The sequence below is a fragment of the Carassius carassius genome, chromosome 14 (assembly GCF_963082965.1).
Source record: "Carassius carassius chromosome 14, fCarCar2.1, whole genome shotgun sequence".
In the NCBI taxonomy this organism is placed as follows: domain Eukaryota; kingdom Metazoa; phylum Chordata; class Actinopteri; order Cypriniformes; family Cyprinidae; genus Carassius; species Carassius carassius.
In genome coordinates, this window is record NC_081768.1 from 28632920 (window position 1) to 28642938 (window position 10019).

A 10019-nucleotide genomic window follows, 5' to 3' on the forward strand; every position below is an offset into this window, starting at 1 on the left:
CAGAATAACAAACAGCAACAGGAGTGCAATATTCTCGAAAAAAATATATATGCAGAGGGGACAGCTGCCATAACAAAATAAAAACATCACTGCAGGCTTCAACCCGGCTGCATTTATGATTTAGGCAATTCAAAAATCTACAAGATTATTAGGGGTTTGAGCACGCAGTGCTGAAACCCTATTGTAATTGTTAGGATTTTTATTATTATTACCGTATTTTCCGGACTATAAGTCACACTTTTTTTCATAGTTTGGCTGGTCCTGCGACTTATAGTCAGGTGCGACTTATTTATCAAAATTAATTTGACATGAACCGGGAGAAATGAACCAAGAGAAAACATTACCATCTACAGCCGCGAGAGGGCGCTCTATGCTGCTCAGTGCTCCTGAAGTCTACACTGAAAACATAGAGCGCCCTCTCGTGGCTGTAGATGGTAATGTTTTCTCTTGGTTCTTGGTTCTAAATGAATGCGGCTTATAGTCCAGTGCGACTTATATATGTTTTTTTCCTCATCATGACGTATTTTTGGACTGATGCGACTTATACTTAGATGCGACTTATAGTCCGAAAAATACGGTATTATTATTATTATTATTCTGCCCTAGAACTGAATGTGCAGCCCAAACCGTAAGGCCTAGAAAGCTGAAATTTGGACAGATCGTAGAGCTCAATTTGGGGAGAACTTATCAAAGTCTCAGCCCAATCGGCCAAACGGGGGGTGCTACAGCGCAAAAACCAAAAAATGTTATACATTTTTGGCCACAGGGCATAAACCGTTAGCCGTAGACTCAAAAACATGACATCATTGCAATCCTTGGGTTAGCCCAATCAAAAGTGCACGCCGCCTTTTTTTGCTCTACGGCACACGGTTTTCTTGCAAAATTGAGTTAAATCTGAAACCTACTTTTGCGAACTAGTCCTAGGTTTTTCATCCAATCAGAACCAAACCACTGCAGAAATAATCTATTCAGAAAAAAGTTGAAATTTCGATTCTTACGCGAAACAGTACGCCAAAAAGCGTCAAATGTTATTTTAACTATAACTCTTGAACGGAATGAGATATCTTCATCAAACTTGGCAGATATGTGTATAAGTTCAATGTTTGGTCAAATAAAAAAAATGCGCATCTCTGCCACTTGGGGGCGCTATAAGATAGAAAAAACACATAAATGGCTATTACTCTGCAATCGTTGGTCAGATCAACTTGAAAATTAGTATGCAGTGTCTTTGTCTGAAGTAACTATGAGGACATTCGCATATCTCAAAAAACATGGCCGCTATTGGCCAAACAAATTTAAAAACCTGTTTGACAGGGTTAATGGAGGTCAATCAAAACAAAACTTGGTGGGCGTGTTCCACTAATGGCCTTAAAGGTCTGTAAGAATTTTGAAAGAAATCGGCGACTAGTTGGCGCTGTTACAAGTTAAGCTTGGTGACAGGACATGAATTACATGGACTTGATACACATGCACACATCACTATCTGATTATGCCGGCATTTACCATCTTTTAAGATCAGAATGATGTTGTAATGTGTTTCCCCCATTTGAAATGAATCTGATATACATTTTGTTTTCTGTTTAATTCAATGATTAATTTTCTTTAATAACTTCACAACCAGGTATAATTGCAATCAGAATTACCTTTTATTTCTTGAAAGAATTACCCCCAAAAACTTTGTTTTGGCTGTTGGCCTACTGGTCCCATCCCATGCTGCACCATCAAACAGTCCATTTGATTCAAACATATTTTTGTAGCATTAGCATTGGCTAATTGGACTGAACCATTGGTAATTTTGTATGGGGGTGGGGGAATATCTGGTAAGCAATTTTTCCCTTTTCATTTCCTTTTTTTTGGTTTAGTGTGTTGGTGGTTAAGTACCCATGGGTTTACACAGTGTTATTTGTGAATATGTTTAGTGTTTTATTATTTTTATTTTTTGGTGTATAATGTGTTGTATGTGTATTCCCTGCTTGTTCATTTGGAACAGGCTGAGGGTGGAGTTAGCCCTTATAAATAAATAGGGAACTGTAGAGACTATCAACCAGAAAATTCATCAAGAAGTGTGGGTTATATTATAGGATATAGAAATTAGTTCATTCTTTTCACACTCCATCACAGTAGGTGGCGGTATGCACCTTTGAAGTTGGTTCGCAACCCGCCATAAAACCAAAAGAAGAAGAAGAAGAAGACTATCAACCAGTCTTGGTCTGTTTAAGGCTGGAGGTGTGATACTGTTGCGAATTGGACCGAATTATTGGTGTAGCCTTTTTGCACATTGTTGCAGTTTTTGTTTTGTCTTGTTTGTATCTTTCAATGTAAATATATTTTTTTTTCTCTCATTATAATAAACCACCGTTTGGAGATCCACTGAACCTCTGCCCGCTTGTTCAAATTATTCTCCCTGACCACTGGGCCATCACTTACAGGCGCTATCGAGTTATTTGGCTCTGTAATCATGTGGTGTTTCACAAATCCACACAATATGCATATCATTTGATAGAACTCCTCATAATGCACAACTTTGCCTCAATAAACATTGCTGTCAATCAAATGGTTCATTAATTATTCACAAATATGTTAAAACCCTACTTTTGCGAACTAGTCCTAGGTTTTTTGCCCGATCGGAACCAAACCACTGCAGTAATATTCTCTGTACTCTCTAAATCAATAATTATCGAGAAAAATTTTAATTTTGTCTTTTGGTTAGCTTTAAAGGGATCATTTAGAAAAGGGGATTAGCCAAACATACCCCAAAGCCTATAAAACCAAAAAAAATCAAAACTTTATGAAACTTGGTGAAAACATATGACAGATGACTCTTAACAAGTATGCAAAGTTTTATGGAGATCGGTCCATAGGTGGCGCTATAACAGTTGAAAATGTCTCAAAAACACACATTTTCAATTGAAAATGAACACAATTTGTAGAACATGTTCATACATTCACACGAACACCAGATCTTCATATCATATGATAGATATCCTGTTTGTGAACAACTTTGCCTCTTGGAGCGAAGCTGTCAATCAAATCATTCATTAAACATTCACAAATATGTCAAAAACATACTTTTGCGAACTTGTCCTGGGTTTTTCGCCTGATCGGAACCAAACCACTGCAGTAATATTCTGTGGACTCTCTAGATCAATAATTATCGAAGAAAATTATGATTTTTAATTATGATTAAAAATTATAAATTATGATTACAATGAAACCTGCCAATGACATACAAACTTAAAAAGAGAAGACAGTCTCTGTATGTTTGTGTGTGTGTGTAAGCATGCTTAATGATTATTAATATAATAGTTTAAACATTTCATTTGTGTATATGTGTGTGCTTGTGTATGTGTGTGAGCCTATTCTCCATTTTAGGTGTGTTCTACTGTCAGCCATACATCCAGGTTGGCCTAGACCTTAAAACCATAACACATTTTAAGCCCTGGTAAATGCTCGAACCCCGGTAAATGCTGCTTGCAGCTTTAATAGGGAAGGGAAAGTTAATAGGGAAGTTTTTTTTAGGGAAGTCGTGGCCTAATGGTTAGAGAGTCGGACTCCCAATTGAAAGGTTGTGAGTTCGAGTCCCGGGCTGGCAGGAATTGTGGGTGGGGGGAGTGCATGTACAGTTCTCTCTCCACCTTCAATACCACGACTTAGGTGCCCTTGAGCAAGGCATCAAACCCCCAACTGCTCCCCGGGCGCCGCAGCATAAATGGCTGCCCACTGCTCCGGGTGTGTGCTCACAGTGTGTGTGTGTTCACTGCTCTGTGTGTGTGCATTTCGGATGGGTTAAATGCAGAGCACAAATTCTGAGTATGGGTCACCATACTTGGCTGAATGTCACGTCACTTCACTTCACTTTCACTTAATTTTAAATAATGATTCAATCCATTTCAAACAACTGTTCAAAAAATGAAACTTTACATGGACTTGAGAACAGGCCATGTGTGTTTTTTATTTTTTTATTGAACGTAACCAACACTTAGGCTAGGCGGCACTAGGCAGACATAATAAAATGCGCAAAAAGGCTAGGGCCATTACAAATTTATTGGACAGGAAAACAAGTCGATCAACATTTTCGGGGTGCAGAGCAGAGCGTTTTTTATTGACAATATGTCCCGCTGTTCAGAAGACGCGCTGCGACCGCACTGATGTCCCAGGGACACTCAGGTACAGCTGCGCAAGGTGGGGGTATTACTGCCAATTTTCCACCACAAAATCGTTGACTTGATTGCAAATAAATGCACAGACACTATTTAACTGAACAGAGATGACATAACTGAATTCAATGATGAACTGCCTTTAACTATCATTTTGCATTATTGACACTGTTTTCCTAATGAATGTTGTTCAGTTGCTTTGACGCAATGTATTTTGTTTAAAGCGCTATATAAATAAAGGTGACTTTGACAAAAGCCGGTCGCTGTCAGCCTGCAATGGTCCTTTTCATAACTCAGAATCTCCTGTAACTAGATGCGCGAATGAGGCGAATTCTCATCTACCACGCCGCGAGACCTACAGACGCGCGTAAACACGTCTTTACATTGACTTAACATTGAAATCATTCGCGCCAGACGCTCTGTTAGCGTTTGGGGTGAACGCAGAATAAGAGGTCGCTTTCGACGTCAATGGGTCTTGTAGGCACGTAAAATTGCTGGTATTTTCTGTCTATCTTTCACAAGGCATACTGCACTTTTGGATTTCTTTATTTTCTTTTTCTGCTTGTTTGTGAGTTTTGTTACATCTATATTTTTTAATTGTTTAATTATTTTAAAATTAATAGTGTACAAATTTGGTTAAAATCGGTTACCTATTTTCATTTTCGAAACCTTTTTTGGTTGGTCCGATCGATCGAGTGACAGCCCCTAGTGTGCTCGCTTAATATATACATTTTGTAAATTTTGAACACAAAAAAAGTTACGGACCGCAGCTCTGATTGGTTGTTTCTTACCGGGAGCGGTGTATTTCTGCAAATGGCAATTGGACCACTGGGAGGTGCCAGAGGAGCTTGATTTTTTCACAGATTATCTGTCTCATATTCTAATGTCAGGACATAATGACAGGTTTCACAAATATGTAAAAAATAAATTTTTACAAAAGTTACCTACTGGAGCTTTAAAGGTCCTGTTCTTCGTGATCCCATGTTTTAAACTTTAGTTAGTGTGTAATGTTGTTGTTAGAGTATAAATAATATCTGTAAAATTCTAAAGCTCAAAGTTCAATGCCAAGCGAGATATTTTATTTAACAGAATTCGCCTACAAAAAACGACCCGTTTGGACTACTCCCCTCTAGTTCCTGCAGTAATGACGTCACTAAAACAGTTTTTTGACTAACCTACGCCCACATGAATACACAAACAGGGGGGCGTGGTCTTGTTGGGCTCCGACAGAGAAGAGGAAGAGCTGTGTTTGTCGCCATGTCATCGAAATGCTGTTATTTTCATCTCGGAGTCCAATCATCTTTGTTTGGGCTTCCAAGGGACACTGTACTTAGAGAGCAATGGTTACAATTTATGTTTAACTCGGTTCCCGAAAATTATAATCCACATGTAAAACTATGTGCAGCACATTTTGCTGAGAACAGCATGCTGAGGATAGCTTTCTCAATCTCAATCAGTTTAATGCCGGATTCACACAAAATTATTCCTGAAAGATGGAGCAGTTCCCTCTTTGTCTGGAGAAGGTGTAGTTTATGGACCAAGACCGGTGAGTGTATTTTATTATTTAAGTTGGTGCGTTTAACAGTTTCTGTAACTTATTACACAAAGGGCAACGCTGTTTAGCTTTGTTAACTAGATGTTAGGGCTGTGCAAATAAATCGAATGCGATTTTCATGCGCATCTCGTCAGTAAAAACGCTCCTGTGATTATAAGTACATCTCCAGCACATGCTCCTGCCCACTTGCTTCTCATAACTAGCCCAATTGCGTTTCCAGGAGGGGAGCGTGCGCTCAGCTGCTGTCTAATCACAACACAGGAACCGCTGGCACAATCAGAACATGTTACGTATTTCTGAAGGAGGGACTTTATAGAACAAGGAAGTCATGAGCCCGTTTTTATCAGTGAAAACAGCGGTATACAGATAAGTGAATTATGTGAAAAATACTGTGTTTTTTTACACGCGAAACATGAACACATGTTATATTGCACACTTTAAACAGGGGCGTCGGACTGGGGGTAAAACCAGTACTGATTACCAGGGCCTCAAAGGAAGAGAGAGCCCTTGAAAAGTCTGGAATATACATCTTTATGTCATGGCCTTGAGATGCTATGTTGAGGGAACGACATCTCGTGGCCACAAGATTCATTCCTAAACAAACCAGCGTGACCATAGCAACTCGGGATTATCAGAAATGGATTCATTAATATTTTATTTTGAATTAAGAAATTATTATATTATTTATACATATAAATTTTATGCACAGTTTTTGCTTGAACATGTTATACATATCTAATCATTTCTGTAATACATTTTCATTTTAATTTTGCAACTTATAAAGCGTTAAAATTAGTTTTCATTTTACATATTAAAACTGGAGTTTGAAATGGCAAATGAAAATTTTCATTTTGCACCAAACGTTGCACAAATGTATTGGAAAATGTAAATGTAAATACAGAAATGCATTGTCATTTTACATATTGCATTGTCATTTTGCATATTACATCCCAAATTGAATATTGCTACCCATATGCTTCCATAACCAGATATCAAGTTGTGAATTCGCAGTGTTGTCTGTCAAGCCGATAGACTGAAATCGATCTGAGTGAGCATGGCTCCTCGTAATTGTTATAGACACTTTGCCCGCAATTCACTGCCAAAGTTGTACTAATATGACTACACCAACAACTTTACACTAGATCTGTTTCCCCACTGGAAGAAGCAAGATATTCAAGAAGAGTTCAAGCATCCACGAACAACTGGCCATTTCACCTTTGTTCATCTCCGAATGTCTACACGAAGCTAAGCAAAGTTTCTTTCATTTTATTGTCTAGTGCTATGTTGGTGAACATGCTTCAGATAGGCCTATTGCTCTGTCTTAGGCCAGTGCTTAACTTGTAAAATTGCCAGGTCCCGGAACAAAAAGGGGTAACAGATCCAGCATACAGAAGGGAGAGTTAACAGATCATTCGTGCAGTCACACTGGTTGACCAGTTTAAGTGATTAAGAGCGTGCATCAGTTGCTTTTAGGGTCTGTAAGGGTCTGTAAGGTCATGAATAACCTGACAATGCCATGCAATTTTAAAAAATTGTGGGATTTTATTTCAAATCTCTGTATTTAATCCAGTCCTAAATTTCGGTGTGGGACTGTGTGTAGCTAAATCGTATGGTTTTAATAATTCTAGCAGCTTTCAAGTTTTAATGAGGGAATTATATATTCAACATAGCATGTCGGTTTGAATAATAACATAAATCAACACAAACTATTAGATTGAATCATTCATTCAAAACCAGCTTTAAAATCCATTAACTCTCTCAGAGCGTGCTTCACATCAGCGCGTCATGTCTCCACTACAGCGACCTGCTGCACGCTGAGATACAAGAATTTCACTCGCATGTTCACTTTTAAAGACATTACTAAGTGTCATAATTGTCTATGTATTTCCAAGCTGATGGTTCCGGGGGGTTAATGTTAAAGCTCTTGTATGTTCAATTAATTCTGCAGCACGAACCCCCATAAGGAACCATACTTCCAAAGATAAATTGTGTTTCAATAAACTCAAGTAACTTGCCAAAGTTGTCCTGTCTGAACTGACATTAATGTAAGCATAATCTTAATTAAAAGTTTAATGGTAGAAATGTCTTAATTATCTCTGTAAGAGATATATATTAATTTTAAACATTTCATTACTAATATTTAAAAAAAAAACATTTCATTTACAGATGTTAATGAGAGTATGAAATAAATTTATAAAAGCTCCAAACATGCTCACTCCGATGTGATATGAACTGTAATACGTGTCTTGCTAGTTTTTTTAAACTCATCGCAGGGTTCAATGCAGAAAAGGCTTTCATGATCCTTCCATGTGTAGGTGTTAGGATTTAAAAAAATAAATAAATACATGTGCAATGGTTAAATAAATGTTCAGTGATACCTTCAAAAGATTTTTGAACTTTGGAAGTTTTTTTTTGCAATCTCATGCAGAATAGAATGAAGTGAAAAGAATGAGTTCCTTCTCATTAATAATGAGGACCGAATCTTTTAATAATGAACCATACCTCTGAGCCCCTTGCTATTGTTACAACTTATGCACACCTGCGCTACAAAACATGTTTTAAATCATGGCATTTTGCAATATAGCTATTCATAATTCATGTTTGTTATAATACCTCTGCAAAGACGCTTCCTGATCCAGCTCAACCAACTGTCACACAGTCACTTCCAAGTCACTTCAGGACCTACTCATTGTCGAAATCATACTCTAGATTTAATACTGTCACATGGAATTGATGTTGATGGTGTTGAAATTATTCAGCCAAGTGATGATATCTCAGATCATTATTTAGTTCTGTGCAAACTTCATATAGCCAAAATTGTAAATTCTTCTTCTTGTTACAAGTATGGAAGAACCATCACTTCTAACACAAAAGACTGCTTTTTAAGTTATCTTCCTGATGTAACCAAATTCCTTAGCATATCCAAAACCTCAGAACAACTTGATGATATAACAGAAACTATGGACTCTCTCTTTTCTAGCACTTTAAATAAAGTTGCTCCTTTACGCTTAAGGAAGGTTAAGGAAAACAGTTTGACACCATGGTATAATGAGCATACTCGCACCCTAAAGAGAGCAGCCCGAAAAATGGAGCGCAGCTGGAGGAAAACAAAACTAGAGGTATTTCGTATTGCCTGGTGGGAAAGTAACATATCCTACAGAAAAACATTAAAAACTGCTAGATCCGATTACATTTCTTCTCTTTTAGAAGAAAACAAACATAACCTCAGGTATTTATTCAATACAGTGGCTAAATTAACGAAAAATAAAGCCTCAACAAGTGTTGACATTTCCCAACACCACAGCAGTAATGACTTTATGAACTACTTTACTTCTAAAATCGATACTATTAGAGATAAAATTGCAACCATTCAGCCGTCAGCTACAGTATCACATCAGACAGTGCACTATAGACCCCCTGAGGAACAGTTCCACTCATTCTCTACCATAGGAGAGGAAGAATTGTATAAATTTGTTAAATCATCTAAACCAACAACATGTATGTTAGACCCTATACCATCTAAGCTCCTAAAAGAGGTGCTTCCAGAAGTCATAGATCCTCTTCTGACTATTATTAATTCCTCATTGTCATTAGGATATGTCCCCAAAACCTTCAAACTGGCTGTTATTAAGCCTCTCATCAAAAAACCACAACCTGACCCCAAAGAACTAGTTAATTATAGACCAATCTCGAATCTCCCTTTTCTGTCCAAGATACTAGAAAAGGTAGTATCCTCACAATTATATTCCTTCATAGAGAAAATGGTATATGTGAGGATTTCCAGTCAGGATTTAGACCGTATCATAGTACTGAGACTGCTCTCCTTAGAGTTACAAATGATCTGCTCTTATCATCTGATCGTGGGTGTATCTCTCTATTAGTTTTATTGGATCTTAGTGCTGTGTTTGACACAATTGGCCACAACATTCTTTTGCATAGACTTGAACACTTTGTTGGCATCAGTGGAAGTGCATTAGCATGGTTTAAATCGTACTTATATGACCGCCATCAGTTCGTAGCAGTGAATGAAGATGTATCCTATCGATCACAAGTGCAGTATGGAGTACCTCAAGGCTCAGTACTAGGGCCGCTACTCTTCACGCTTTATATGTTACCCTTGGGAGATATCATCAGGAAACATGGTGTTAGCTTTCACTGTTATGCTGATGATACTCAGCTCTATATTTCTTCGCAGCCCGGTGAAACACACCAATTTGAAAAACTAATGGATTGCATAGTCGATATAAAAAACTGGATGACGAGTAATTTCTTACTGCTAAATTCTGAAAAAACAGAGGTGTTAATTA